The sequence below is a fragment of the Chrysochloris asiatica genome, unplaced genomic scaffold (genome assembly GCF_000296735.1).
Source record: "Chrysochloris asiatica unplaced genomic scaffold, ChrAsi1.0 scaffold00283, whole genome shotgun sequence".
Lineage (NCBI taxonomy): Eukaryota > Metazoa > Chordata > Mammalia > Afrosoricida > Chrysochloridae > Chrysochloris > Chrysochloris asiatica.
The window spans coordinates 1804385-1811942 of NW_006408801.1; positions in this window are offsets into that span (position 1 = coordinate 1804385).

Here is a 7558-nt window from a genome sequence, read left to right on the forward strand (position 1 = left end):
ATTATTAATGGATGTTTGCAGCTGTTTCTCCTCCTTTTGAGTTGTGCCCTATCAGCAAGTGACAGTCCCCGAAACTTTACTCCATTTGTGTCATCTTGGTTAACTCTACTTTGAGAAGGCACCTGTTTCTCAGTCATCTTTTGAGTTCCTTCCAATCGGAGGGGCTCATCTTCCAGCATTATGTATGATAATGTTCTTTGCTATTCATAATGATTCCACCTTCTTGAACTATATCTGACAATGTTCTACTGTTGACTATAAGGCTTTCAGTGGCTAAGCATTCAGATGTAGTCCTCATCTCCTTCTTGCTACTCTGTCTTAGTCTGTAAGATCTGATGAGTCCTGCCTACCATTGGCGAAGCTTTCAGCATCACAGCAATGCATAACCCACCATAGTACAACAAACTTATAGTCGAGTGGTGGTTAAGAGAACTAAGTCACGGTGATTTCAACAGTGTCATATGCATGTGAAAGCTGTACATTGAATAAAGAAGACTAGGGAGTAGGTGATATTCTTGAATTATGGTGTCTATGGATGCATCTGAATTTTAATGTTTATTAAAACTACCATGGACTGCCAGAAGCACGAATAAATCTGTCTTGGAAGAAATACACCCAGAATTTCCCTTAGAAATCAGGATGGTGAGACGTTGTCTCTCATGCGTTGGACAGTTATTAGGAGGAACCTGTCCCTGCAGAAGGACATCATGCTTGATAAAGTGGAGGGTCTGTGAAAAATAGAAAGGCCCCGCCCCCTAGAATGAGATGGATTGACATTATGACTTCATCAATGGATTCAAAAATAGCAAGAATTGTGGAGTGGGCAGGACAGGGTAGTGTTTCATTCTATTGTGCATTGGGTTGCTGTGAGTCAGACCTAACTCCATAGCACCTAATGAAAACAAATGCCAAAAATGTTTCATCTTACTAAATATTTCAAATTCCAATTGCAGAACAAAATGAAAGATACGCTTCCTAAACCACCAGGAGTTGTTTGACAATAGGAATAAAGACAGCTACATAATCCCCACTTTTTCATCCCAACATTTCAAAACTAGAAATGTCCCCAGGCAATAAAAAGAGATGCTGTTAAAATGTATTTTCAAGGATATTCAACGCAGCCTCCATTTAAAACTGAAAAATTGTTCAGAGTAGGAGAATGACTAATTGCATGTTCAACAATGCAGGAGCAGCTATTAAAAAAAGATGCGCGTGCACGCTATTTAATGACATGGAGAAATACCACAGTAGGTGACTTTAAGCAGGAACTCATATGCAGAGTAAAGTCCGATAGAGGAGGACAAGAGGCTGATACAGAAAATATGTTAACATGTTTTCTTCTAGGTAGAATAACTATTATTCTTTATACTTATTGGTATTTTCCAAATTTTCTATAATGACAATGGGTTATTTTTAGAGTGAGAAGAGAATGATGAATATTCACTGAAAATATAATGCACAATGTCAGTGTGGGTGTAGTGATATGTGAAATCTTGTACTCTGGGGTGTGAGTGTAAATTGGTAAAACCAGTCAACTTAACACAGTATTTCAAAGCCTTAAAATAGATGCTCATGCCCATTGACTCCATGAGTCCATCTTTAGAAATATTTCCAGAGTATACCATAAGAGGTTGATGCAGATGCATTTGAAATTATGTTATAAATAACTAAAAAAAAATCTAAGTATTAATAAATAGGCATTAGTTCAAAACACTTTAATCATTGATACAACAGTACAATAGAAGAGGTTTCTGATGGAATGCTAATTGGCATATAAAATTCCCCAGAGATGAAAATATCAATCATATATAAAAACTGACAAAGAACCAAAAGCCTAGAAGGAAATATAGGACTATTTTAATAGGTTCATATTGTGGAAACTTTTTATTTATCACTTTACACTTTAGTGTGTATTTTCATTTTTCCTCAATGTGCACCTCCATAACTAAGAAAGAATGTTGACTTTTGTAAAAGTAGAAAGGAGGAGTAGTTGTAGTTGAATGTGAAATAATTTAATCAGTGAAACTTAACATGCCAGTATAGATGGAGGACCCAAATATCAGCATTGTCTCTTTGAGCATCCATTGTTAATCTTTGTGTGAGGAAAATTTTAACATGTTTTCTTGGCTTGTTATGCCTGAATTGGTGTGATTCTAATGCATCAATTCATAGGTACCTCATTAAAACCAATCCAGTGCAGGTTGTTTCAATACACATCTTTGGATGAGAGGGAAATTCTGCCTTGACAAGCTTGTAAAATTTCCTTGGAATAAGGAAATTGTTTTGGGTGACTCATCTCTGCCAGTGTGCCAGTTTTTTGTGGGAAATTCCTCCAAAATCCCATTTGAATGACAACATTGCATATGTTACCAACTCACTAAACTACCCTCCTGAATACAGACTGGTGGGAATGAAAGAAGGCCATCATCCCATCTCACTGAAGAGAGCTCTGCAGAGATGAGCAGTGGCAGAGGCAAACACAGTCCCTTCAAGGAAAGAGCTTATGAGGGAAATGGGTGAGCATTTGATAGCCGCTTGCTCACACACCCTAGCCACCACTCAAGTCATCCATAGACTCTTTAAAACCTCATTGATTAGAGCGGGGAAATGTAGTCAAAAGGTGTTTGAATCCTGTAACATTGTGTTGTAAGATGCTGTTGAGTCTGTTCCAATCCTATGTACAACAGACCACTAGGTACAACAGAACAAAACACTCATCCTCATAATCCTTGCTATGTTCAAGTCCATTGTTGCTGCCACTGTGTCAATCCATCTTGTTGGGTGTCTTCCTCTTTTTTGTTGACCCTCTACTTTACCAAGCATGATGTCCTTCTCCAGGGACTGGTCCCACCTGAAAATATGCCCAATATACTCTGGTGATTCTTGATTCTAAGAATAATTCTGGCTGTATTGTTTTCAAGGAAGATTTGTTTGTTCTGGAAATCCCTCATTTATTCAATATTCTTCATGAACACCATAATTCAAAAGTATCAATTCTTCTTCAGTCTTCCTTATTCACTGGTGAGCAAGTACTTTCTTAAGAATGCAATTCTGGAATTCAAGACAATATTATTGCTGATCAAAAATGAAAATGAAGACATGCATCATTTGAAATATATTAATTAAATTAGTAACCGTCATTTATTGGTTTGTTGTACTGAGGTGACTTACATGGTGCTATGCTCATGAAAGCTGTGCCACCAGTAGTCCCCAAACCAATGGGGTCATCACAGTGGACAGACATTAGCAGAGCTTCCAGACTAAGACAATCTGGGAATGGCCTGATGATCTATTTCCAAAAATTAGCCAATAGCAACCTTATGGATCGCAACAGAGCAGTGGACAACATGCTGGCTTTGGACATGTCATCAAGAGATATCGATCACTGGAGAACATCATGTTGAAGAAGTTGAGAGTCAGAGAGGACAAGGGATATCCTCACTGAGGTGGACTGACACAGAAATTGCAGAGATGGACTCGATCATACTATTATACCTAGGGTCTCCATGAGTCAAAGGCAACTGGATGGATGGTAAAAGCAACAACAAATCATTAGAGATAAAAAGTCCCATGTCTAATGAATTGTGATGTATGTTGAAAACAAACCCAACTATGGAGTCAGGTGATCTGATATGCAGTCCTACCTTTGTGACTAACCAAAAGACCCCTAAGGCACCAAATATCTTTTTCACCTCATCTATAAAATGGGTAGAACAATGTTGTTGTTGTTTAGGTGCTATAGAGATGGTTCCAACTCATAGCAACCCAATAGCAATAGAGAAAAACCCAGCCTGGGCCTGGGCCTGGGCCATCCTCACAATCATTGTTAAGCTTGAGCACATTACTGTTGCCACTATGTCAATAGGTCTCATTGAGGGTCATCCTCATTCTCACTGACCCTCCATTTTACCAAGATCAATGTCCTTCTCCAGGGACTGGTTCCACCTGATAACATGCCCAAAGTATGAGACACAAAATCTCACCATACTGGCTTCTAAGGAATACTCTAGCTATACGTCCACCAACACAGACCTATTCATCTTCTAGCAGACCAGGTTCCTTTTAATATTCTTCTCGGACACCACAGTTCAAATGCATCAATTCTAATATGGTCTTCCTTATTCATTTTCCAACTTTCACATGTATATGAGGCAACTGAAAATACTATGGTGTGGGTAAGGATCACCTTAGTTTAAATACTTTAAATAGGTCTTGTGCACCATATTTGCCTAATGCAATGTGTCATATGATTTCTTGGTTCCCTGATTGCATGAGTGTTCATGATGAATCCAAACAAAAGGAAGTCTTTGGCAACTTCAATCTCATCTCAGTTTAACATGATGTTAAATATTGGTCCAATTGTAAGAATTTTTGTTTTCTTTACATTGAGGTGGAACCCATTCTGAAGTTGATAGTCACTTACCTTCATCAGTAAATATTTTCCCTCTTTAGTTTCAGCAAGCAAGATTGTATCATATACATATGGCAGGTTGTTAATGAGCTTTTTTTTTTTTATTTTAAATCATGTAGTATCCCCTTGTTCTATTCTAACGGCCTCTTGGTCCATATATAGGTTCTTCACGAGCTCCTTTAAATGTTCTGCAATGCCTATTCTTTACAATGCTATCCATCGTTATTGTCAAGTGCTATAGAGTCTGAATAGTGTTTCCAAGTTTAAACCATAGTTTGTCATGATTCACAGTAGAAAACCTTTGTATGGTCAACCACAAGGAAACATCTTTATGCGATCTCTTCTTTAGTTAATATCCATCTGAAGTCAGTAATTATAACCCTAGTTCTACACCCTCATCTTAATCTAGATTGAATTTCTGGAAATTCTCTGTAGATGTTCTGATACATTCGTTTTTGAATCATCTTCAGCAAAATTTTACTTGCATGTGATAGTATTGATAAAGTTCGATGATTTCCGCTTTCCATTGGGTCACCTTTCTTTGAAATGGGCACAAATATGGTTCTCCCCTAATCATTTGGCCAGGTAGCTGTCCTCCAAATTTCTGGTCATAGATAAATGAGTGCCTCCAGTGCTGCATCAGTTTATTGAAAGATTGCAATTTGTCTTCCCATCATTTCCTAGAGCTTTGTTTTCTGCCAATGCCTTCAGTGTAGCTTTGACCTTCAGCATGATCAGTTGTTGATCATATATTTACTATCTCTTGAAATGACTGAACATCGACCATATCTTTTTGCTACAGTGACTCTGTGTATATCTTTCATCTTCTTTTGATATTTTCTGCATCATTCAATATTTTGTCCATTGAATTATCCAATTTCAAGTTGAGGCTTGAATTTTTCTTCAGTTCTTTCAGCCTGAGAAATGCCGAATGTGTTCTTACTTTTACATTTTCTAAATCCAAGTCTATGCATATTTCATTATAATTCTTTACTTTGTCTTTTGGAACTACCTGCTGAAATTTTTTTCAGCTTTTACTTTCTCATTTCTCCCATTTACTTTAGCATTTCTAAACTGGAGAGTAGGTTTTAGGGTTTCTTCTGACATTTATTTTGGTCTTCTCTTTCTTTCCTGTCTTTTTAATGATCATTTGCTTTCTTTGTGTATGATGTTCTTGGGGTCATCCCACAACTCTTCTAGTCTTAAGTCATTAGTGTCTAATGCATCAAATCTGTTTTTGAAATGGTCTCTAAATTTAGGAAGGGTATGTTCAAAGTGTGGTGCTACTGGATAATGCACTGGACTGCAAGGTCAGTGGTTCAAACCCATCAGCTGCTGCTCAGAAACCCTATACACGGTTGCTATGAGTCAGAATTGCTATTCTTCAGCTTCAGCCTGAGCCTGCATATGAGCAATTTATGGTCTGTTCTTCAGTCTGTCCCGGGTCTAGTTTTGGCTGATGTTATGGCGATTTTCCACCATGTCTTCCCACAGATGTATTCAATTTGATTCTTGTGTTTTCCATCTTGTGAGATTGAGGTGCATAGTCTCCTTTTAAGTGGTTTCAAAAGGTATTTGCAATGAATGAATCGTTGGTCTTTCAAAATACTGTCATGTGATCTCCAGCATTAATTCTATCACCAAGGTCATATTTTCCAACTACTGATCTTTCCAAGTTTTGTATTACAATCACCAGTAATTATCAATACATCTTGAGTGCATCTTTGATCAATACCAGATTGAAGAAGTTAGTAGAATTCATTACTGTTGTTAGTGGTTAGTGGGTAAATTTGAGCATGTTAAGTGATCTTCCTTGTAGGTGTATGGATATTATCCTATCACAAACAGCATTGTACTTCAAGATAAATCTTGAAATGTGCTTCTTAATGATAAATGTGATACAATTTCTCTTCAAGTTGTTGTTCCTAGCATAGTAAACCATATGACTGTTAGATTTAAAATACCAGCCCATTTTTGTTTTCTAATGCCTAAGTTATCAACATTTATGCATCCCATTTAATTTTTACAGCCTTCAATTTTCCTAGATTCATAATTCATGCATTCCACATTCCAATTATTAATGGATGCTTAAAGCTATTTCTCCTCATTTTGAGTTTTGTAGCATTAGCAAATGAATTGCCACAAAGTTTTACTCTATCCATATCATCATAGTCAACTCTACTTTGAGGAAATAGCTCTTCCCTAGTCGAATTTCAAGTGCCTTCGAAGCTGAGGAGCTCATCTTCTGGCAGTATACCTGACAATATTCTGTTGCTATTCATAAGGATTTCAGGTGACTAAACATTCAGAAGTAATCTGCCTCTCCTACTTTCTAGTCTGTCTTAGTATGGAAGCTCTTATGAAACTAGTCCACCATGGGTGTTCCTGCTGATATTTATGCAAAAACCAGTCTCATAGCTTCCAGTATCAAAGCAATACCCATTACCACAGTACAAAAAACTGACAGACAAAAATAAGCAATCCTGCATGAATGCACTCTTCTGTCAGTTTGTCACACTGTGGTGGCTTGTGTGTTACTGTGATTCTGAAAGCTATGCCACCAGTATTTTAAGTAATAGTGGGATCACGCATGGTGGACAGATTTCAGCTGAACTTCCAGACTAAGACAGACTTGGAAGAAGGGGAGGCAGACTACTTGTGGATGCTTAGCTACTGACAACCTGATTCATGTCAGTGGAACACTGTCAGGTAGCCCCAGAACACTGAATACTGAAACATGATGAAGAGCACTAGAATATTGTCAGATATTGTGCCAGAAGATGAGCCCCTCAAGTTGGAAAGCACTCAAAATATGACCAGGGAAGAGCTGTCTCCTCAAAGTAGAGTTGACCATGATGACAAGAATGGAGTAAAGCTTTTGTGAAGACCAGCTAATACCACTATTCATCAAATTTACGTAAAAACCTATTATTGAAATTTAGGCACCAGCCACTAAAGACAGTGATGATGAAATTGAATAATTCTAACCACTTTTTCTGTCTGATATTGACAAAACATGCAATCAAGATTTATTAATAATTGCTGGTGATTGAAATATTTTAAAGAAAGAGGAAAGATTAGTAGATGGAAAAGATGTTGTTGGTGATAGAAACAATGTTGTGGATAACATGATAGAATTTTGCAAGA